General features: G+C 48.6%; 1 protein-coding gene across 1 annotated transcript in view; it reads left to right on the plus strand.

The window, feature by feature from the left end:
- Positions 1–1,716: 1,716 nt before the first annotated feature.
- The window catches only part of LOC135057126 (uncharacterized), a 184,155-nt gene continuing 162,633 nt past the window's right edge, over positions 1,717–23,238 (plus strand). Inside the window, 1 exon segment of the mRNA XM_063963021.1 lies at positions 1,717–1,788. The gene's annotated coding sequence lies outside the window, so the exon portion shown is untranslated.

Genomic DNA, 23,238 nt, shown 5'->3' on the forward strand with positions numbered 1-23,238 from the left:
AGACGATCTGTTTATTTAAAAAAACGCTACACAGGACACCCCCTGAGGTTCATAGAAAAAAAAATTCATACATAACGGAGAAAAGAGTTCTTCACAGTAAGAGCAGTAAGGATTTGGAATTCTCTACCAGTGAAGGTAGTAATGGTGGATTTGGAATTCTCTACCAGTGAAGGTAGTAATGGTGGATTTGGAATTCTCTACCAGTGAAGGTAGTAATGGTGGATTTGGAATTCTCTACCAGTGAAGGTAGTAATGGTGGATTTGGAATTCTCTACCAGTGAAGGTAGTAATGGTGGATTTGGAATTCTCTACCAGTGAAGGTAGTAATGGTGGATTTGGAATTCTCTACCAGAGAAGGTAGTAATGGTGGACTAGGAAGTGCCCTCTTAAAGCAGTCTTTAATTATTTCCGGCACCCTCACAGCACATGGTGAAGTTGTAGGAAGAAATCTCGTACCACCACATGGGAAGCACTAACTGACCTGATGTGCCAAGCGCAGTTCTACAGCGTGTGCCCTCCAGAGATGAAGCAGAGGATGCTAGACCAGGAACCACCAACTTTGAAAGCAGAAGCCAAGCTAGCAGACCAGTATATATAAATTCCAGGAAAGTGGCTGTTATAGGTGAAGCACTCACCGAGTGGGTTCTGTAAGCTCAAGATCTTGGTAGCATCTCATAACACCATTGAAGCCGCAATATGGCCACGGACTATGGCTGCAGGAAAATCGGACATCTAAGGATGAAATGGCCAACATCCCAAACGTATGCCCCAAATCTGAGTGCTGGAGCCTGGTTTCATGTTTCATCCATGGAACTGGAAGGAAGAGTACATGAGGGAAAAGTCAAGTCTATAAGAGATAGACAGTCAGGCATGAGCGACAGAGCCGCTGACTGCTCACGAAGCACAGTTACCGAGGCACATGCACGTGGAAACAAGGCACAGCTGCCCCAGAACAATGCCCAGATGCCCCAGAATGATGGACAGATGCAATTCACAGACGCCCGGAAATGAGGCACAGATGCCCCCAAACGTTGCAGACACAATGCACAGACGCAACTCACAGATGCATAGATACCACATCAAGATGCACACAGACGCCGTACATGAGGCACCGACACCCAGACACGAGGCACAGATACCCCAATACGACACACAGACTCCCTGACGGTGCACAGATGCCCCAGAACGACACACAGACGCCCAGATACAGTGCATCGACGGCCAGACATAGTGTACAGACGCCCGGATACGACGCGCAGATGCTGGGTAGATACATGGTGCACAAACTCCCAGTAGACAGACCACCCCGGCACCATGAGAGCAGCGCTCCCCCTCCCCCACCACCACGCCCGGATGAGGCTGCGCTGCAGATGTGCCGGCGCCCTGTACATCTATCTCTGGATATACACACAGAAAGCATTGCACCTATGCAGCCCTTGCTCTGTGTCCTGCAGCAGCTGCACGGGTACCCGCCCTCTCTCACACCTCCCTGCCTGCCCCCAGCGCCTGTCACACTGCCATGTGCGGGACCCGCGCCCTCTCCCTGTGCCGGGGGCGGGGCTGGAGGAGGGACCGGGGCTGGAGGAGGGGGCGGGGATATGAACGTCAGTGTGGCCGGTCACTGAGGAGGAAGCAGCTTGTGTTCCCCTGCCAATCACACCTCACTTCCGGCGTGTGCGTTCCATCCCACTTCCGGCCGCTGCGTTCCACACACAGGAAGAGAGATTTTTTCTTTCGCGGCAACTTCCGGGTTTCCCTGGAGCGGGAGTCAGTCGTCCGCAAAAGCAGGTAATGGGGTCCTACTATACAGGGGGAGCAGCCTGTGGTGTCCTGTCATTATTATACAGGCGGAGTGTCCTGTAGTTTCCTGTTGTTATTATTATACAGGCGGAGTGTTCTGTAGTGTCCTGTTGTTATTATTATTATTATACAGGGAGAGCAGCCTTTGGTGTCCTATTATAATTATTATTGTACAGGCGGAGTGGACTGTAGTGTCCTGTTGTTATAATATTTTATACAGGGGGAGCGGCCTGTGGTGTTCTGTATATCACGTTTAACATATCAGTGAGCGCAGGCATTACCCTCTATATATTATAAGGGCACGGTCGTGCCCTTATATTAAGGCTGAAAAAAATAAAAAAATATATATATATATATATATATATGTTCACTACGATATGCCGGCGGTTGGGCTCCCGGCGAGCAGCATACAGGCGCCGGGAGCCCGACCGCCGGCTTACTGACTGTGTGGCGAGCGCAAATGAGCCCCTTGCGGGCTCGCCACGCTACGGGCACAGTGGCGCGATTCGGGCGCCACACTATGTTATTCTCCCTCCAGGGGGGTCGTGGACCCCCACGAGGGAGAATAAGTGTCGGTATGCCGGCTGTCGGGCTCACGGCGCCGGAATGCTGGACGCCGGGAGCCCGACCGCCGACATACTGAAGACCACCTATATATATATATATATATATATATATATATAAAACTGTGGCTCCAATAGGGTATTGCAGTGGGGGCAGTGCGGGGTTATGGCTCTATGACAGGAGGCAGAAATAAAGCAGAACATGCCCCATGTTATAGCAGTGAGGGCGGCGGAGGCGTGCTGTGTGGTGGGCGCACATGACCCCCTATTGTCCTGGCACCATGCGTTTTGCCTTTGTCAGGGAATCAGTGAGGGAGCCAGTCCCAGCTATAACGGGGCGCTCTCGGCTCTGTGTCTGTGTAGTCCCGTCAGCCTGACTGTTATAATATTACATTATATTCTAGATCTAATTCTAGGGTCAGTCTGACACTTGAAGCTCTCACAGCGGAGACGCATCAGACAGACGGTGACCCCAGCCTGAGATAATGATCCCAATGCTGCCCACCGGAGATAATGGCCTCAACTAGGAGCAATTCTGAGAGACCTTCATTTTCACAGTCTCAGAAAACAGATATCAGAGTTTAGTTATTTGTTGCCAACAATTCAGTAAGTATACAGTATATATCAGTGCCGTAACTAGACATTTGAGCGCTGTGCGCAAGAAACGGCATCGCCCCCCCCCCCCATATTTAAGACAGGGCCAGTGCACGCACAACCAAAATGTAGAGGCGTTGCTTCATGGGTAAGAGGCTTAGCCGCAAAATAATACCATGTCATATTACGCTATTACAGCGCTCCGAGTTTAGGTTTTTAATTTGCTAAAAATTCACAAAGTGTATGTATGTGTTTATATACTTCTGACAAAATACAGAAACCGGGATAGGGGGACGTTGTGCTGTGACTGAGCGCCCTTTATCTGTCAGTGCTCCAGTAATGTAACCCAGAATGTGCTGACAGCAAAGGGTTTTGTACCAAGGTTAACACCTACATACATGGAAATCACTTTACACAAGAGTGTCTGATGTACGGTCCCCTCACAATAGGTGCACATGAGATGCAGTGACCCTGCAGTGTCTGTATGATGTACGGTCCCCTCACAATAGGAGCACATGAGATGCAGTGACCCTGCAGTGTCTGTATGATGTACGGTGTCCTCACAATAAGAGCACATGAGATGCAGTGACCCTGCAGTGTCTGTATGATGTACGGTCCCCTCACAATAGGAGCACATGATATGCAGTGACCCTGCAGTGTCTGTATGATGTACGGTCTCCTCACAATAGGAGCACATGAGATGTAATGACCCTGCAGTGTCTGTATGATGTACGGTCCCTACGTGTATATCATGTTTAGGTGAGTGATGCAGTCAGTACAAGTGGTATAAGTAAGTGTAGAGCTCCCACATAGTGACATTATATACTGCTGTCTTATTGTAAAACTACTTCTTTCTTCCCTTTGTTTGTTAACTAATATTTCTCTATCAGGGTCCACAGTGATCCACAGGATCTAACTTGGTATTTCTCCGGCAGGGTCCACAGGTTATCCACAGGATAACAATGGGATATGATGGAGTGATAGTGGATTGGCACCAAACCATCACAAGCTTTCAGTCATCCTAGGATGCAACGGGCTCGTCCATATATCCCTCCCACTAGCTGAGGCAAATCAGTTTTTGATTTGGTGCGGCAGGAGTCGGACCATGGTCACAGGGCTGCTGTTCTAGGCAGCACTGAGCTTTATTATTTTATTTTTATAGTCTTACTATGTTTTGAGCGATCTTTCTTAACAGCGTCTTACACGCATATTGGAAAGAGTCGCTCCAACAACAACTCTTCGCCATGTCGCAACAACGCTTACCCACGTGTACAGTGCTGTCTCAGCAAGCGTCTGTGTCGGATATTCTAGCAGGTCCAGCAGACGTTACCAGGCTGTGGCTGGAGCACGGGGAGAAGGTAAGGCATCGGTGCCGCTTACTAGGGTAATACGGACACAGCCGCACTGTATTGGGGGAAACTACCAAACAGTGGCTGATGCGCCACCACCACGGGTGCTTCAGAGCTAGGCCTTAGGGATCATAGGCGCCAGGATTAGGATGAGGCTGCGATCCCTAGGGTTGATGTCAGCAGTGGGGAGTCAGACGCTCTCCTGGTCGCCCCCCCCTCCCGTGCATGTCCAGTTTCTGCGTGTCTCAGACGCTACCATGAGGGGTCTCGGTCGCAGCTTAGGCCGCTGCTTCTGTGTTCACTAAAACGCTACCGTGTGGAGACCCGGTTACTGTATCTGTATAGTCCCGGAGCGTCTGTGTACACTGGTAGCGTCTGGTTCCACTCAGTGTTTGTTAACGTATTGATCGAGCCTGGAAGTGAGGTGAGCCTCCCTGTATCCCACTCTACTGAGTGCGGACGATGCAGCACTGCAATTCTATCTACTTGTCAGTATGAATAGTTAAGCTTCGTGCCTAATGCATATTTTATTTATTTATTAACAGTTTCTTATATAGCGCAGCATATTCCGTTGCGCTTTACAATTAGAACAACAGTAATAGAACAAAACTGGGTAAAAACAGACAGACATAGAGGTAGGAAGGCCCTGCTCGCAAGCTTACAATCTATAGGGAAATAGGCATAGATACACAAGGATTGATGCTACCTATTGCATAATGGTCCACCAGATTGCTAGGTTCTTAATGGGTTGTATGATGATACCCCACAAAGTTATCCAAGTGTCAGGAGGGTGTGAGACTAAAGAAAGACAAGATATGTGATGTTATGAATACTCTACAGAGGATGTAATTAGATTGGGAAGCAGTGAAGGTTATGTGGGTGGGTCTGGAATTTGATAGGCTTGTCTGAAGAGGTGAGTTTTCAGGGAACATTTAAAGGTTTGGAGACTAGAGGCGAGTCTTACTGTGCGTGGGAGGGCATTTCACAGAGTGGGTGAAGCCTGGATAAAGTCCTGTAATTTTGAGTGTGAACAAGTAATGCGTGTGGATGAGAGACGTAGGTCTTGTGCAGAGCGGAGAGGTCGGGTAGGGAGATATTTTGAGATGAGTGAAGAGATGTATGTTGGTGCAGTTTGGTTAATAGCCTTGTATGTGAGTAAAAGTATTTTATATTTAATACGGTAGAATACCGGTAACCAATGGAGGGACTGACAGAGCGGATCTGCAGACGATGAACGTCTGGCAAGGAAGATTAGCCTCGCAGCTGCATTCAAAATGGATTGTAGCGGTGAGAGCTTATGTTTGGGAAGACCGGTCCAGTGATCGCAATAAGCCCAAAAAAAAGTGGGTCCCAGGGACCCCTCACTTTTGAAAATTGGGGTCCTGCCTGTCCTTTTTTGGGTTCCATCGGAATAAAGGTTCTTATTAATCTTATTAATGATTCAAACATAAAACACAGACTTGATTTTGACGCTACAAAAGTGCTGCAAGGGGGAGGAGGGGGAGTGACAGTGATGCTGGGCTGTGCAGCATACAGGACACTCTGCAACAGGGCTTTAACTAGACATTGTAGTGCCCTTTCGCAGAAACTGAACTGGTTCTACCCCTCCTATAATGTGAAGAAAGGAAATTTAGGTTCATGTTTTCGTGGAGAAGGGGCATGGCCACATCATATTAGTGCCGCTTGTACACATTGCACCAGGTAGGATCTCCTATACATGTTATACATATTGCGCCAGGTAGAGCACGTTACAAACATTGCACCAGGTAGAGCACGTTACAAACATTGCACCAGGTAGAGCACGTTACACCCACTGCGCCAGGTAGAGCACGTTACATCCACTGCGCCAGGTAGAGCACGTTACGCACATTGCGCCAGGTAGAGCACGTTACACCCACTGCGCCAGGTAGAGCACGTTACACCCACTGCGCCAGGTAGAGCACATTACACCCACTGCGCCAGGTAGAGCACGTTACACCCACTGCGCCAGGTAGAGCACGTTACACCCACTGCGCCAGGTAGAGCACGTTACACCCACTGCGCCAGGTAGAGCACGTTACACCCACTGCGCCAGGTAGAGCACGTTACACCCACTGCGCCAGGTAGAGCACGTTACACCCACTGCGCCAGGTAGAGCACGTTACACCCACTGCGCCAGGTAGAGCACGTTACACCCACTGCGCCAGGTAGAGCACGTTACACCCACTGCGCCAGGTAGAGCACGTTACACCCACTGCGCCAGGTAGAGCACGTTACACCCACTGCGCCAGGTAGAGCACATTACACCCACTGCGCCAGGTGGAGTACGTTACACACATTACGCCAGGTGGAGTACTAATATGCTAATGCCATCATTCAATACAGTATGACTAAAATAACATTATAAAAAAACCACTTAGATTTCTAGGTGACCAGCACTATGTTATATCAGTGATAGTTATGGTAAAGACACTGCAACAGCAAGGTTTTCAGGAACACAGTGTAATGTATAGGGATTTTCAGAACAACTCACACACTTTGACGGAAAGGCACTGAGAGAGGGGTGCTGAACGGGAGCGGCCTGAGACTACCCTGCTGTGCCGCCTCCCGCTGGCCGGTGCTGACCCCGGCGCTTAGTAGCACTGCAGACCGCTCTTCTTTCCATCCCCCTGATTGACGGCCACGGAGTACTGGGCGGACGCCGCTCACACTCGGACCCGCTGATGTACAGGCCGGGCTTCAACGGGGGGGGGGGAGCGCTGATGGCCGCCACTGCCAGTTACGCGGCAGTACATGAAAGCGGACACGGAGCAGACAGAAGGGGGTGGGGCCGGTGTGGCTAAGTGGGAGGTGCCGGCAGGAGAGGGAGCGGTGTGCGCGCAGAGCAGACAGTGAGGGGAGGCGGGAGTGAACATACTCTCGATCTCCTCCCCTTCCAAGTTCCTCCCTCTGCTGCCGTGGAGACAAAAACTGACTGACAGCACAGGACAGCGCTGTTAGTCAGAGCGCGTCCTGAGGGACCCGGCGGTTTTTTATTTTTGAGTCCCCACCATCAATAATGGGGTAAAATACGCGCCATAGCGCGTTTTTGCGATCACTGCCGGTCAGGAGACTATTACAATAATCAATGCGGGAGATAATGAGAGCATGGATTAGAGTTTTTGCTGTGTCTTGTGTAAGGTAAGGGCGTATTTTGGATATGTTTCTTAGATGTATGTAACATGATCTTGAGACAGATTGAATGTGGGTAACAAAGGCCAGTTCAGAGTCAAGAATGACACCTAGGCAGCGAGCTTGTGGGGTAGGGGTGATTGCAGAGTTCTCAACAGTGATAGAGATATCAGGTTGGAAACTACTATTGGCCGGTGGAAATATAATTAATTCTGTTTTGGAAATATTAAGTTTGAGGTGGCGAGATGTCATCCAAGATGAAATGGCAGAAAGGCATTCAGTGACACGGCCCAATACAGATGGTGACAAATCAGGGGAGGATAGGTAGATTTGAGTATCATCCGCATACAGATGGTACTGAAATCCAAAAGAGTTGATTAGTTTGCCAAGAGATGTGGTATAGATAGAGAAAAGCAGAGGACCTAGGACTGAGCCTTGCGGTACTCCAACTGAGAGAGGTAGCGAAGGAGAGGTGGAATCAGAGAAACGAACACTGAAGGAGCGATTAGATAGGTAGGATGAGAACCAAGAAAGGGCTGTGTCCTGAATACCTAGGGATTGTAGTGTTTGTATGAGAAGAGAGTGGTCAACAGTGTCAAAAGCAGCAGAGAGATCAAGGAGAATAAGTAGAGAGAAATGTCCTTTAGATTTAGCAGTGACCAAATCATTCACTACCTTAGTCAGTGCTGTCTCTGTGGAGTGTTGGGCACGAAATCCTGACTGAAGTGGGTCCAGTAGGCTGTGTGAGTTAAGAAAGTGTGTGAGGCGAGTGTAGGCAAGTCTCTCCAGTAGCTTGGAGGGGCATGGGAGCTGAGAGATGGGACGGTAGTTAGAGAGAGTGTTCGGGTCAGAGTTTTGTTTTTTCAGAATGGGAGTAATCACTGCATGCTTGTATAGAGAAGGAAAGGTACCAGTAGACAGGGAGAGATTACAGATTTTCGTTAAGGTTGGGATGAGCACAGTAGACAGAGCTTTACTAATTTGTGAGGGTATAGAGTCAAGGGGAGAGGTATTAGAGTAGGCAGATGAAAAGAGTGCAGATACTTCATCTTCATTTGTAGGATCAAAGGAAGAGAAGGTGTTAGAGGGTTCAGGCAGGGAATTGACCAGGTCACTTGCTGTGGAAGAGCATACCATTTCATTTCGGATCTTGTCAATCTTGTCCTTGAAATAGGAAGCAAGATCTTGCGCACTGACAGTGGCTGGTGGGTTAGGTGAGGGAGGGACAAGAAGTGATTTAAATGTATTAAAAAGTCGCTTGGGGTTAGAGGCTTGAGTCTGTGTACTTACTGTGGTTTTCTTCACTTTTGCGTTCTGAATACATTATCGTCTGTATAGAACAGAATTCAGTAATATGTACCCCTACATACTTTGAAATGTGTTGTAGTTGATGATATGCTCATATGTCTAATTTATAGATTACATTTATGACTGACTGCTAGTTTTGATTACTGACTTTGTTCTAATAATGTCAGTGGTTCTTTTTTGACCTGAGTACTGATGTGGGTACTGTCTCTGGAGGGTCAGTTTGATATCACTTTCAGAGGTATTGTGATTACAGTCATAAATAGTGTATAACACTGTGAAGGTGCTAGATGTTAGCATGTCTTAGAGCGGCAAGTTAAGAGGTTGTATTTACAGTAAGCAATACTCATATACATATGTTGTTTGCATGAACTGTATTATCCTCTCTGACCTAGGCAGATTGTCTAGGTTTAACTTGAAAAGTTTTTTGTTTTACAAATGCAGCTCTCTTCATACGGTATGTCCCCTACAGCTTTTCAGAGTAAAGCAAGCTAAGAAACCAAACACAAATAAAGCATCCACTTCACAGGCTACACAGATAATTCATCACACGATGAAAGCTGTATACTTCAGCATACAAGGTAAAAGATATTTCTCTGACGTCCTAGTGGATGCTGGGTACTCCGTAAGGACCATGGGGTATAGACGGGCTCCGCAGGAGACTGGACACTCTTAAAAGAAAGATTAGGTACTATATCTGGTGTGCACTGGCTCCTCCATCTATGCCCTCCTCCAGACCTCAGTTAGTATCTGTGCCCGGCCAGAGCTGGATGCACACTAGGGGCTCTCCTGAGCTTCCTAGAAAAGAAAGTATTTGTTAGGTTTTTTGTATTTTCAGTGAGATCTGCTGGCAACAGACTCACTGCTTCGTGTGACTGAGGGGAGAGAAGCGAACCTACCTGCTTGCAGCTAGCTTGGGCTTCTAAGGCTACTGGACACCATTAGCTCCGGGATCGAACACAGGCCCAGCCTCGGTCGTCCGGTCCCGGAGCCGCGCCGCCGTCCCCCTCGCAGAGCCAAAAGAACGAAGAAATTAGAAAAAGCGGTGGCTGAAGACTTTTGTCTTCATTAAGGTAGCGCACAGCACTGCAGCTGTGCGCCATTGCTCCCTTAGCACACCACACACTCCGGTCACTGATGGGTGCAGGGCGCTATGGGGGAGGGGGGCGCCCTGGGCAGCAATTAGAGTACCTTACTTGGCAAAACGCACATAATACAGCCTAATAAACTGTATATGTGCATTAACCCCCGCCATTATACATGTAAAAACGCGGGAGAAGTCCGCTGATGAAGGGGCGGGGCTATCTTCCTCAGCACACCAGCCATTTTCTCTTCACAGCTCCGCTGGAAGGACGCTCCCCAGGCTCTCCCCTGCAGTATACACTATGAGAAGGATAAAAAAGAGAGGGGGGGCACATAAATTTAGGCGCAAAATTGTGTATAATAGCAGCTATTGGGAAAAATCACTCAGTACAAAAGTGTTAATCCCTGTGATATATAGCGCTGTGGTGTGTGCTGGCATACTCTTTCTCTGTCTCCCCTAAGGACTTAGTGGGGTCCTGTCCTCAGTCAGAGCATTCCCTGTGTGTCTGCGGTGTGTCGGTTCGGCTGTGTCGACATGTTTGATGAGGAGGCTTATGTGGAGGCGGAGCAGGTGCAGATGAGTGTGATGTCACCCCCTGCGGGGCCGACACCAGGGTGGATATGTGGAAGGTATTAACCGACAGTGTCAACTCCTTACATAAAAGGCTATATGACGCAACAGCAGTGGGACAGCCGGCTTCTCAGCCCGTGCCTGCCCAGGCGTCTCAAAGGCCATCAGGGGCTCAAAAACGCCCGCTACCTCAGATGGCAGACACAGATGTCGACACGGAGTCTGACTCCAGTGTCGACGATGATGAGACTAATGTACAATCCACAAGGGCCATCCGTTGTATGATTACGGCAATGAAAGATGTGTTGCACATTTCTGACATTAACCCGGTTACCACTAAAAAAGGGTATTATGTTTGGGGAGAAAAAGCAACCAGTGGTTTTTCCCCCATCAGATGAGTTGAATGAAGTGTGTGAAGAAGCGTGGGGTTCCCCCGATAAGAAATTAGTAATTTCTGAAAAGTTGCTGATGGCGTACCCTTTCCCGCCAGAGGATAGGTTAGGTTGGGAGACATCCCCTAGGGTGGATAAGGCGCTCACACGTTTGTCAAAAAAGGTGGCACTGCCGTGTCAGGATACGGCCGCCTTAAAGGAGCCTGCAGATAGGAAGCAGGAGGCTATCCTGAAGTCTGTATATACACACTCGGGTACTATACTGAGACCTGCAATTGCTTCAGCATGGATGTGTAGTGCTGCAGCAGCTTGGTCCGATACCCTGTCAGATAATATTGATACCCTCGACAGGGATACTATTATGCTAACCATAGAGCATATTAAAGACGTCGTCTTATATATGAGGGATATTTGCCGGCTGGCATCTAGAATTAATGCAATGCCCATTTCCATGCCAGGAGAGTATTATGGACTCGGCAGTGGACAGGTGATGCTGATTCTAAAAAGCACATGGAGTTTTTGCCTTATAAGGGTGAGGAATTGTTTGGGGATGGTCTCTCGGACCTCGTATCCACAGCAACTGCTGGGAAGTCGACATTTTTACCTCAGGTTTCCTCACAGCCTAAGAAAGCACCGTATTATCAGGTACAGTCCTTTCGGCCCCAAAAAGGCAAGCGGGTCAAAGGCGCTTCCTTTCTGCCCAGAGGCAAGGGAAGAGGGAAAAAGCTGCGCCAGACAGCCAGTTCCCAGGAACAGAAATCCTCCCCTGCTTCCACTAAGTCCACTGCATGACGCTGGGGCTCCACAGACGGAGCCAGGTGCGGTGGGGGCGTGTCTTCGGAACTTCAGCGACCAGTGGGTTCGCTCACAGGTGGATCTCTGGGTTATGCAAGTGGTATCTCAGGGATACAAGCTGAAGTTCGAGGCCACTCCCCCTCGCCGTTACCTCAAATCAGCCTTGCCAGCGGCTCCCAAAGAAAGGGAGGTAGTACTGGAAGCTATTCACAAGCTGTACCTCCAGCAGGTGATAATAAAGGTACCCCTCCTTTAACAGGGACGGGGTTATTATTCCACAATGGTTGTAATACCGAAACCGGACGGTTCGGTGAGACCCATCCTAAATTTAAAATCCTTGAACACTTATATAAGGAAGTTCAAGTTCAAGATGGAATAGCTCAGGGCGGTTATTGCAAGCCTGGAAGAGGGGGATTTTATGGTGTCATTGGACATCAAGGATGCATACCTGCATGTCCCCATTTACCCGCCTCACCAGGAGTACCTCAGGTTTGTGGTCTAAGACTGTCATTACCAATTCCAGACATGGCCGTTTGGTCTGCCCACGGCACCGCAGGTATTTACCAAGGTAATGGCCGAAATAATGATACTCCTCCGAAAAAAGGGTGTTATAATTATCCCGTACTTGGACGATCTCCTGATAAAGGCGAGGTCCAAAGAGCAGTTGCTAGTCAGCGTAGCACTATCTCAGGTAGTGCTGCATCAGCATGGCTGGATTCTGAATATCCCAAAGTCACAGCTGATTCCTGCGACGCGTTTGCTGTTCCTGGGCATGATTCTGGACACAGAACAGAAGAAGGTGTTTCTCCCGGAGGAAAAGGCCCAGGAATTGTCATCTCTGGTCAGGGAACTCCTGAAACCAAAACAGGCGTCGGTGCATCACTGCACGCGAATCCTGGGAAAGATGGTAGCTGCTTACGAAGCAGTTCCCTTCGGCAGGTTCCATGCAAGGATCTTCCAGTGGGATCTATTGGACAAGTGGTCCGGTTCGCATCTTCAGATGCATCGGTTGATCACCCTGTCCCCGAGGGCCAGGGTGTCGCTGCTGTGGTGGCTTCAGAGTGCTCATCTTCTCGAAGGCCGCAGATTCGGCATACAGGACTGGGTCCTGGTGACCACGGATGCCAGCCTCCGAGGTTGGGGTGCAGTCACTCAGGGAAGAAACTTCCAGGGGCAATGGTTGAGTCAGGAAACTTCCCTGCACATAAATATTCTGGAACTAAGGTCCATTTACAATGCCCTGAGTCAAGCAGAATCACTGCTTCAAAACCAACCGGTGCTGATTCAGTCAGACAACATCACGGCGGTCGCCCATGTAAACCGACAGGGCGGCACAAGAAGCAGGATGGCAATGGCAGAAGCCACAAGGATTCTTCGATGGGCTAGCACTGTCAGCAGTGTTCATTCCGGGAGTGGACAACTGGGAAGCAGACTTCCTCAGCAGACACGAACTCCACCCGGGAGAGTGGGGACTTCATCCAGAAGTCTTCAAGCTGGTTGTAAACCGTTGGGAACAACCACAGGTGGACATGATGGCGTCCCGCCTCGACAAAAAGCTAAAAAGATATTGCGCCAGGTCACGGGACCCTCAGGCGATATCTGTGGACGCTCTGGTGACACTGTGGGTGTACCAGTCGGTTTATGTGTTCCCTCCTCTTCCTCTCATACCCAAGGTTCTGAGGATAATAAGAAAGAGAGGAGTAAGAACTATACTCATTGTTCCGGACTGGCCAAGAAGAACTTGGTACCCGGAACTTCAAGAAATGATCTCAGAGGACCCATGGCCTCTGCCGCTCCGACAGGACCTGCTGCAGCAGGGGCCCTGTCTGTTCCAAGACTTACCGCGGCTGCGTTTGACGGCATGGCGGTTGAACGCCGGATCCTAATGGAAAGGGGCATTCCGGATGAAGTCATTCCTACGCTGATAAAGGCTAGGAAGGATGTGACAGCAACGCATTATCACCGCACATGGTGTAAATATGTTGCTTGGTGTGAGGCCAGAAAGGCCCCAACAGAGGAGTTTCAGCTGGGTCGTTTTCTGCACTTCCTACAGTCAGGAGTGACTATGGGCCTAAAATTGGGATCCATAAAAGTCCAGATTTCGGCCCTGTCTATTTTCTTTCAAAAAGAACTGGCTTCACTGCCTGAAGTTCAGACGTTTGTTAAGGGAGTGCTGCATATTCAGCCCCCTTTTGTGGCACCGTGGGATCTCAACTTGGTGTTGGATTTCCTAAAATCACATTGGTTTGAGCCACTTAAGACCGTGGAGTTAAAATATCTCACGTGGAAGGTGGTCATGCTGTTGGCCTTGGCTTCGGCCAGGCGGGTGTCAGAATTGGCGGCTTTGTCCTGTAAAAGCCCATATCTGATTTTCCATATGGACAGGGCAGAATTGAGGACTCGTCCCCAATTTCTTCCTAAGGTGGTATCAGCGTTTCATCTGAACCAACCTATTGTGGTGCCTCGGGACTTTGAGGATTACAAGTTGCTGGACGTAGTCCGGGCCCTGAAAATCTATGTTTCCAGGACGGCTGGAGTCAGAAAAACTGACTCGCTATTTATCCTGCATGCACCCAACAAGCTGGGTGCTCCTGCTTCAAAGCAGACTATTGCTCGCTGGATCTGTAGCACGATTCAGCTTGCACATTCTGCGGCTGGACTGCCGCATCCTAAATCAGTAAAAGCCCATTCCACAAGGAAGGTGGGCTCTTCTTGGGCGGCTGCCCGAGGGGTCTCGGCTTTACAACTTTGCCGAGCTGCTACTTGGTCGGGTTCAAACAAATTCTACAAGTTTGATACCCTGGCTGAGGAGGACCTTGAGTTTGCTCATTCGGTGCTGCAGAGTCATCCGCACTCTCCCGCCCGTTTGGGAGCTTTGGTATAATCCCCATGGTCCTTACAGAGTACCCAGCATCCACTAGGACGTCAGAGAAAATAAGAATTTACTCACCGGTAATTCTATTTCTCGTAGTCCGTAGTGGATGCTGGGAGCCCGTCCAAAGTGCGGACTCTCTGCAATACTTGTATATAGTTATTGCTTAACTAAAGGGTTATTGTTATGAGCCATCTGTTGAATGAGGCTCAGTTGTTGTTGTTCATACTGTTAACTGGGTATGGTTATCACAAGTTGTACGGGGTGATTGGTGTAGCTGGTATGAGTCTTACCCTGGATTCCAAATCCTTTCCTAGTAATGTCAGCTCTTCCGGGCACAGTTTCCCTAACTGAGGTCTGGAGGAGGGGCATAGAGGGAGGAGCCAGTGCACACCAGATATAGTACCTAATCTTTCTTTTAAGAGTGCCCAGTCTCCTGCGGAGCCCGTCTATACCCCATGGTCCTTACGGAGTACCCAGCATCCACTACAGACTACGAGAAATAGAATTACCGGTGAGTAAATTCTTATTTTACTCAGTAAGTAAACTGTTATTATGGAGCAGTGGAGGCTAGCTGTCCTTGGAGGCAGCAGAGCCTAGGTTGTATAAGGCATTTTTCTGTGGAAAATCCCAGAATAAGGTAGAACCTCCTGATGGGGGCACCAGCGGTTTAAAGGGGAGAGAGTTGGGTGACACCCAAATAAAATAGAAATCTCACTAAATGGGATATCTGTTTCATTTTCCTTTTCCAGCTGGGTACTGTCTTTAAAAATGTCTTTTAAATATGCATATTTGTTACAATGGCCTCTACATCAGATTAAGGCCAGCCCGGATTTTCAACTGGCATGAAAGCAAATAGCTGTTTGGGCTAGGGTACTGGAAACGTTCAGTACCTGGTTAGGAACAAGATTCCATATATAAGTCACGTTATCTTGGTTTCTGTAAGGGGCTAATATTTATTAGCATATCTGCGGTCTCTGTGACAATGCAGAGAAGAGACAGGGTTTGATTGTCCCAGGGCAATAAATCCTAGGACAGGCCAGGATAGACGTGGCTCCATTTGTAGCTTAAGGCAGCTATAGATGTTTGTAATGCTGCTGCGGTATCACCCTTAATTAAAGCGGGTGGCAGAGCAATTTTCTTTATAAGAAAGGTGATTCAGAGTCGGGAAAGGGTTCTGGGAACTTGAGTTTGGAGTAGCAGACTCCAGAAAAGTCTTACCTTTTTCCCTTTAATCCTTATTTAGGAGTCTAATTCTGGCCTTCACGGGCATAAAACGGAAAACTTAAGGATGGTGACAGCAACCAGAGGGCCAGCTGTCAAATCACATTCACCATCAGGAGATGGTGTGGGCCTCTTTCCTGGGGGATACCCAGAGTAGGGGGCCGACTTCTTCATGGTGACTATAATATGAATACAGTGTCTGCCTGCAATGTGTGCATCCCGGGTTTGATACCGAGTGGGGCTGTGCAAATATTGACCCAGGCAGGTGCGTGAGTGCAGAAAAGGGGTCTCCTTACTTATCTTTTCCTGAAGTAGTCCTCTCGAAGGTTCCCTTGCTCCAGCTCGTCTCGGGTAGAGGCGATGACAGGGGTTTTGTAGGAAAGCAGTTGAAAATGTTTTACCTCATACTGAGCCCCAGGGGCTTAATGGGGGTACTGGCCTCCTGGGCAGGGGATACAGGTCCCATAGAAGTGGAAGTCAGTACAGCGACTCATCACACGAGATAATGCTTTTCAGGTAATCCAAATAGAGGGGTTTGTCTAATCTGGTTGATATAGAAGGATGGGGACTCCATTCTCATAAAACCAAAACAGATAAGTTTGGGTACCGCGTTTATATGGAAACATGACGTCCCATAGTTTGGGGATCCAGGAGAATACCTAGTATCTCTGGATAATTATCAGTTTCTGTAGGTTATGGCATGCAGACGGTATACCTCAGGAACTAAACAGTGTTGGGCCTGGTTAGTACTTGGATGGGAAATCACCTGGGAATACCAGGTGCTATATGTATTTCTCACTACCAACACGGTACTCTTGATACATTCTTTTTTTGTACACATACTGAAATGTGCACCGTGTGTGTCTAATCTTGTGACAAGCCTAGCAGAAATTTCTATGGCATTGTCCATCTGTGTTATTTCAAGGTTTTTCTCTTTCAGCAACATCTCAGTTTAGGCCTTACCCTTTGGGTTAGCCTCAATCCCAGAGTATTTACCGGACAGTTTTATCCCCATAGATAGGAGATAAGACAATTGCCATTCTTGACCACTTCTTATCCTGTCAGGATTTTGTGCTATTTCTAACAGACAATAACTTGTCAACAGTGGCACGGTGGGTTTTTTAATGGGCAAAGTCATGTCTGGTTTCGTAACAATGGATTACTCATAATGGATTTTCTCTGACGTCCTAGTGGATGCTGGGAACTCCGTAAGGACCATGGGGAATAGCGGCTCCGCAGGAGACTGGGCACAAAAGTAAAAGCTTTAGGACTACCTGGTGTGCACTGGCTCCTCCCCCTATGACCCTCCTCCAAGCCTCAGTTAGAATTTTGTGCCCGAACGAGAAGGGTGCAGGCTAGGTGGCTCTCCTGAGCTGCTTAGAGTAAAAGTTTTAAATAGGTTTTTTATTTTCAGTGAGTCCTGCTGGCAACAGGCTCACTGCATCGAGGGACTAAGGGGAGAAGAAGCGAACTCACTTGCGTGCAGAGTGGATTGGGCTTCTTGGCTACTGGACATTAGCTCCAGAGGGACGATCACAGGCCCAGCCATGGATGGGTCCCGGAGCCGTGCCGCCGGCCCCCTTACAGAGCCAGAAGAGTGAAGAGGTCCGGAAAATCGGCGGCAGAAGACGTCCTATCTTCTATAAGGTAGCGCACAGCACCGCAGCTGTGCGCCATTGCTCTCAGCACACTTCACACTCCGGTCACTGAGGGTGCAGGGCGTTGGGGGGGGCGCCCTGAGACGCAATGAAAATACTTTTAATGGCTAAAAATACATCACATATAGCTCCTGGGCTATATGGATGTATTTAACCCCTGCCAGTTTTTCCACAAAAAAGCGGGAGAAAGGCTCCGCCCCCTTCTCGGTGGCCTTTCTCCTCAGCACACAAGCGCCAGTTTCCCTCACAGCTCCGTTGGAGGGAAGCTCCCTGGCTCTCCCCTGCAGTCACTACACTACAGAAAGGGTTAAAAAAGAGAGGGGGGCACTAATTAGGCGCAGTATTAAATATACAGCAGCTATAAGGGGAAAAACACTTATATAAGGTTATCCCTATATATATATATATATATATATATATATATATATATATATATATAGCGCTCTGGTGTGTGCTGGCAAACTCTCCCTCTGTCTCCCCAAAGGGCTAGTGGGGTCCTGTCCTCTATCAGAGCATTCCCTGTGTGTGTGCTGTGTGTCGGTACGTTTGTGTCGACATGTATGAGGAGAAAAATGATGTGGAGACGGAGCAGATTGTCTGTAATGGTGATGTCACCCCCTAGGGGGTCGACACCTGAGTGGATAAACTGTTGAAAATTACGTGACAGTGTCAGCTCTGTATAAAGACAGTGGTTGACATGAGACAGCCGGCTACTCAGCTTGTGCCTGTTCAGACGTCTCATGGGCCGTCAGGGGCTCTAAAGATGGCAGATACAGACGCCGACACGGATACTGACTCCTGTGTCGACGGTGAAGAGACAAACGTGATTTCCAGTAGGGCCACACGTTACATGATTGAGGCAATGAAATATGTTTTACACATTTCTGATAATACGAGTACCACCAAAAAGGGGTATTATTATTTTCGGTGAGGAAAAACTACCTGTAGTTTTCCTGAATCTGAGAAATTAAATGAGGTGTGTGATGATGCGTGGGTTTCCCCCGATGACAATTGATAATTTCTAAAAAGATATTGGCAGTATATCCTTTCCCGCCAGAGGTTAGGGTGCGTTGGGAAACACCCCCTAGGGGGGATAAGGCGCTCACACGCTTGTAAAAACAAGGGCTCTACCCTCTCCTGAGATGGCCGCCCTTAAGGATCCTGCTGATAGAAAGCAGGAGGGTATCCTAAAATGTATTTACACACATACTGGTGTTATACTGCGACCAGCAATCGCCTCATCCTGGATGTGCAGTGCTGGGTTGGCGTGGTCGGATTCCCTGACTGAAAATATTGATATCCTAGATAGGGACAGTATATTATTGCCTATAGAGCATTTTAAAGGATGCATTTCTATATATGCATGATGCACAGCGGAATATTTGCCGACTGGCATCAAGTATAAGTGCGTTGTCCATTTCTGCCAGTAGAGGGTTATGGACACGACAGTGGTCAGGTGATGCGGATTCCAAACGGCATTTGGAAGTATTGCCTTATAAAGGGGAGGAGTCATTTGGGGTCGGTCTTTCAGACCTGGTGGCCACGGCAACAGCTGGGAAATCCACGTTTGTACCCCAGGTCGCCTCTCAAAATAGGAAGACGCCGTATTATCAGGGCGCAGTCTTTCGTTGGCAAGCGGGCAAAGGGTTCCTCATTTCTGCCCCGTGACAGAAGGAGAGGAAAAAGGCGGCAGAAATCAGCCAGTTCCCAGGAACAGAAGCCCTCTCCCGCCTCTGCAAAGCCCTCAGTATGACGCTAGGGCTTTACAAGCTCAGGCACGGTGGGGACCCGTCTCAATGTTTTTCAGCGCGCAGTGGGCTCACTCGCAAGTAGACCCCTGGATCCTTCAAGTGATATCTCAGGGGTACAAATTGAAATTCGAGACGTCTCCCCCTCGCCGTTTCCTACAGTCGGCTTTACCGACGTCTCCCTCTGACAGGTAGGCAGTTTTGGAAGCCATTCACAAGCTGTATTCCCAGCAGGTGATAATCAAGGTACCCCTCCTGTAACAGGGAATGGGGTATTATTCAACACTGTGTGGTACCGAAGCCGGACGGCTCGGTGAGACCGATTCTAAATCTAAAATCTTGAACACTTACATACGGAGGTTCAAATTCAAGATTGAGTCACTCAGAGCAGTGATGGCGAACCTGGAAGAAGGGGACTATAGGGGGTCTCTGGACATCAAGGATGCTTACCTCCATGTCCCAATTTGCCCTTCTCACCAAGGGTACCTCAGGTTTGTGGTACAGAACTGTCACTATCAGTTTAAAACGCTGCCGTTCGGATTGTCCACGGCACCCCGGGTCTTTACCAAGGTAATGGCCGAAATGATGATTCTTCTTCGAAGAAAAGGCGTTGTAATTATCCCTTACTTGGACGATCTCCTGATAAGGGCAAGGTCCAGGGAACAGTTAGAGATCGGAGTAGCACTATCTCAGGTAGTACTACGACAGCACGGGTGGATTCTAAATATTCCAAAATCGCAGCTGATTCCGACGACACGTCTGCTGTTCCTAGGGATGATTCTGGACACAGTCCAGAAAAAGGTATTTCTCCCGGAGGAGAAAGCCAGGGAGTTATCCGAACAGGAACCTCCTAAAACCAGGCCAAGTCTCAGTGCATCAATGCACAAGGGTCCTGGGAAAAATGGTGGCTTCTTACGAAGCGATTCCATTCGGCAGATTCCACGCAAGAACTTTTCAGTGAGATCTGCTGGACAAATGGTCCGGATCGCATCTTCAGATGCATCAGCGGATAACCCTGTCTCCAAGGACAAGGGTGTCTCTCCTGTGGTGGTTGCAGAGTGCTCATCTTCTAGAGGGCTGCAGATTCGGCATTCAGGACTGGGTCCTGGTGACCACGGATGCCAGCCTGAGAGGCTGGGGAGCAGTCACACAGGGAAAAAATTTCCAGGGCTTGTGGTCAAGCATGGAAACGTCATTTCACATAAATATCCTGGAACTAAGGGCCATTTACAATGCCCTAAGTCAAGCAAGGCCTCTGCTTCAAGGTCAGCCGGTATTGATCCAATCGGACAACATCACGGCAGTCGCCCACGTAAACAGACAGGGCGGCACAAGAAGCAGGAGGGCAATGGCAGAAGCTGCAAGGATTCTTCGCTGGGCGGAAAATCATGTGATAGCACTGTCAGCAGTGTTCATCCCGGGAGTGGGCAACTGGGAAGCAGACTTCCTCAGCAGACACGACCTCCACCCGGGAGAGTGGGGACTTCACCCAGAAGTCTTCCAAATGATTGTGAACCGTTGGGAAAAACCAAAGGTGGACATGATGGCGTCCCGCCTCAACAAAAAACTAGACAGATATTGCGCCAGGTCAAGGGACCCTCAGGCAATGGCTGTGGACGCTCTGGTAACACCGTGGGTGTACCAGTCAGTGTATGTGTTCCCTCCTCTGCCTCTCATACCCAAAGTACTGAGAATCATAAGAAGGAGAGGAGTAAGAGCTATACTAGTGGCTCCGGATTGGCCAAGAAGGACTTGGTACCCGGAACTTCAAGAGATGCTCACGGAGGACCCGTGGCCTCTACCTCTAAGAAAGGACCTGCTCCAGCAGGGACCTTGTCTGTTCCAAGACTTACCGTGGCTGCGTTTGACGGCATGGTGGTTGAACGCCGGATCCTGAAGGAAAAAGGCATTCCAGATGAAGTCATCCCTACCCTGATCAAAGCCAGGAAGGATGTAACCGTGCAACATTATCACCGTATTTGGCGAAAATATGTTGCGTGGGGTGAGGCCAGGAAGGCCCCTACAGAGGAATTTCAACTGGGTCGTTTCCTGCATTTCCTGCAAACAGGACTGTCTATGGGCCTAAAATTAGGGTCCATTAAGGTTCAAATTTCGGCCCTGTCGATTTTCTTTCAGAAAGAACTGGCTTCAGTTCCTGAAGTTCAGACGTTTGTCAAAGGGTACTGCATATACAGCCTCCTTTTGTGCCTCCAGTGGCACCTTGGGATCTCAATGTAGTTTTGGGGTTCCTAAAATCACATTGGTTTGAACCACTCACCACTGTGGACTTGAAATATCTCACATGGAAAGTGGTGATGTTGTTGGCCCTGGCTTCAGCCAGGCGTGTCTCAGAATTGGCGGCTTTATCCTATAAAAGCCCTTACCTAATTTTTCATACCGATAGGGCAGAATTGAGGACTCGTCCTCAATTTCTCCCTAAGGTGGTTTCAGCGTTTCACCTGAACCAACCTATTCTGGTACCTGCGGCTACTAGGGACTTGGAGGACTCCAAGTTGCTGGACGTAGTCAGGGCCCTGAAAATATATGTTTCCAGGACGGCTGGAGTCAGAAAATCTGACTCGCTGTTTATCCTATATGCACCCAACAAGCTGGGTGCTCCTGCTTCTAAGCAGACTATTGCTCGTTGGATTTGTAGTACAATTCAGCTTGCACATTCTGTGGCAGGCCTGCCACAGCCAAAATCTGTAAAAGCCCATTCCACAAGGAAAGTGGGCTCATCTTGGGCGGCTGCCCGAGGGGTCTCGGCTTTACAACTTTGCCGAGCAGCTACTTGGTCAGGGGCAAACATGTTTGCTAAATTCTACAAATTTGATACCCTGGCTGAGGAGGACCTGGAGTTCTCTCATTCGGTGCTGCAGAGTCATCCGCACTCTCCCGCCCGTTTGGGAGCTTTGGTATAATCCCCATGGTCCTTACGGAGTTCCCAGCATCCACTAGGACGTCAGAGAAAATAAGAATTTACTCACCGATAATTCTATTTCTCGTAGTCCGTAGTGGATGCTGGGCGCCCATCCCAAGTGCGGATTGTCTGCAATACTTGTACATAGTTATTGTTACAAAAATCGGGTTTATTATTGTTGTGAGCCATCTTTTCAGAGGCTCCGCTGTTATCATGCTGTTAACTGGGTTCAGATCACAGGTTGTACGGTGTGATTGGTGTGGCTGGTATGAGTCTGACCCGGGATTCAAAATCCTTCCTTATTATGTACGCTCGTCCGGGCACAGTATCCTAACTGAGGCTTGGAGGAGGGTCATAGGGGGAGGAGCCAGTGCACACCAGGTAGTCCTAAAGCTTTTACTTTTGTGCCCAGTCTCCTGCGGAGCCGCTATTCCCCATGGTCCTTACGGAGTTCCCAGCATCCACTACGGACTACGAGAAATAGAATTATCGGTAAGTAAATTCTTATTTTATCTGACTCAAGTCTGCAGGAAGTATTTACTTTGAAGTAAGTATCCAAGGTATGATAAAACTTGGGACTTGTTACACAGGTAATTATATCTTTTCACATAATAGTGCAAATGAGTGGTTAACGGTGTTAACAAATCGGCATGCTGAAGTGTGCGCAATTGCACTCAGGGCTTCTACAGTATCTCGTTTATCGGCAGCCGAGTCACACTGGAGATGCCCAATCTCAGATGTCCTTGGAAGCTACACAAATGTTTGTATGGTTGGTCTTTGGGTAAAAAACCACCTGTAAGTGTCAGGTGTGGTATCTGTGAACAAGCTACTGTCAGAAGAGTTAAGGATGGTCATTGGCCTAGTGACTACAGACAGCTCATCTAGACAGGGGATATCATTTTGGATATCGGTTTGGAGTATCCTGACAATATATGGAAGTCTTCAGGGGTCACTGTCCAGAAGAATATTCTAGGGACAATAGACCACAGAAGTAAATTGCCTGTTAATAAGTCTGTTTACACTTCAGGCCTATACATGGTATTGTTTGGGTAAAGGACATTCCTAAGGGAAAACCAGTCCACGTCTGGCCAGACGAGGCTACGACATTAGCGTATTTCAACTTTTCAAGAGGAAAGCGCAGATAAAAAGGAAGGAGGTAGGTCACGTACAAAAGTGGCCAGAACTCAATCTTTCAGGTTTTCCGTAGCAAGTGA

The sequence above is a fragment of the Pseudophryne corroboree genome, chromosome 3 (assembly GCF_028390025.1).
Source record: "Pseudophryne corroboree isolate aPseCor3 chromosome 3, aPseCor3.hap2, whole genome shotgun sequence".
In the NCBI taxonomy this organism is placed as follows: Eukaryota; Metazoa; Chordata; class Amphibia; order Anura; family Myobatrachidae; genus Pseudophryne; species Pseudophryne corroboree.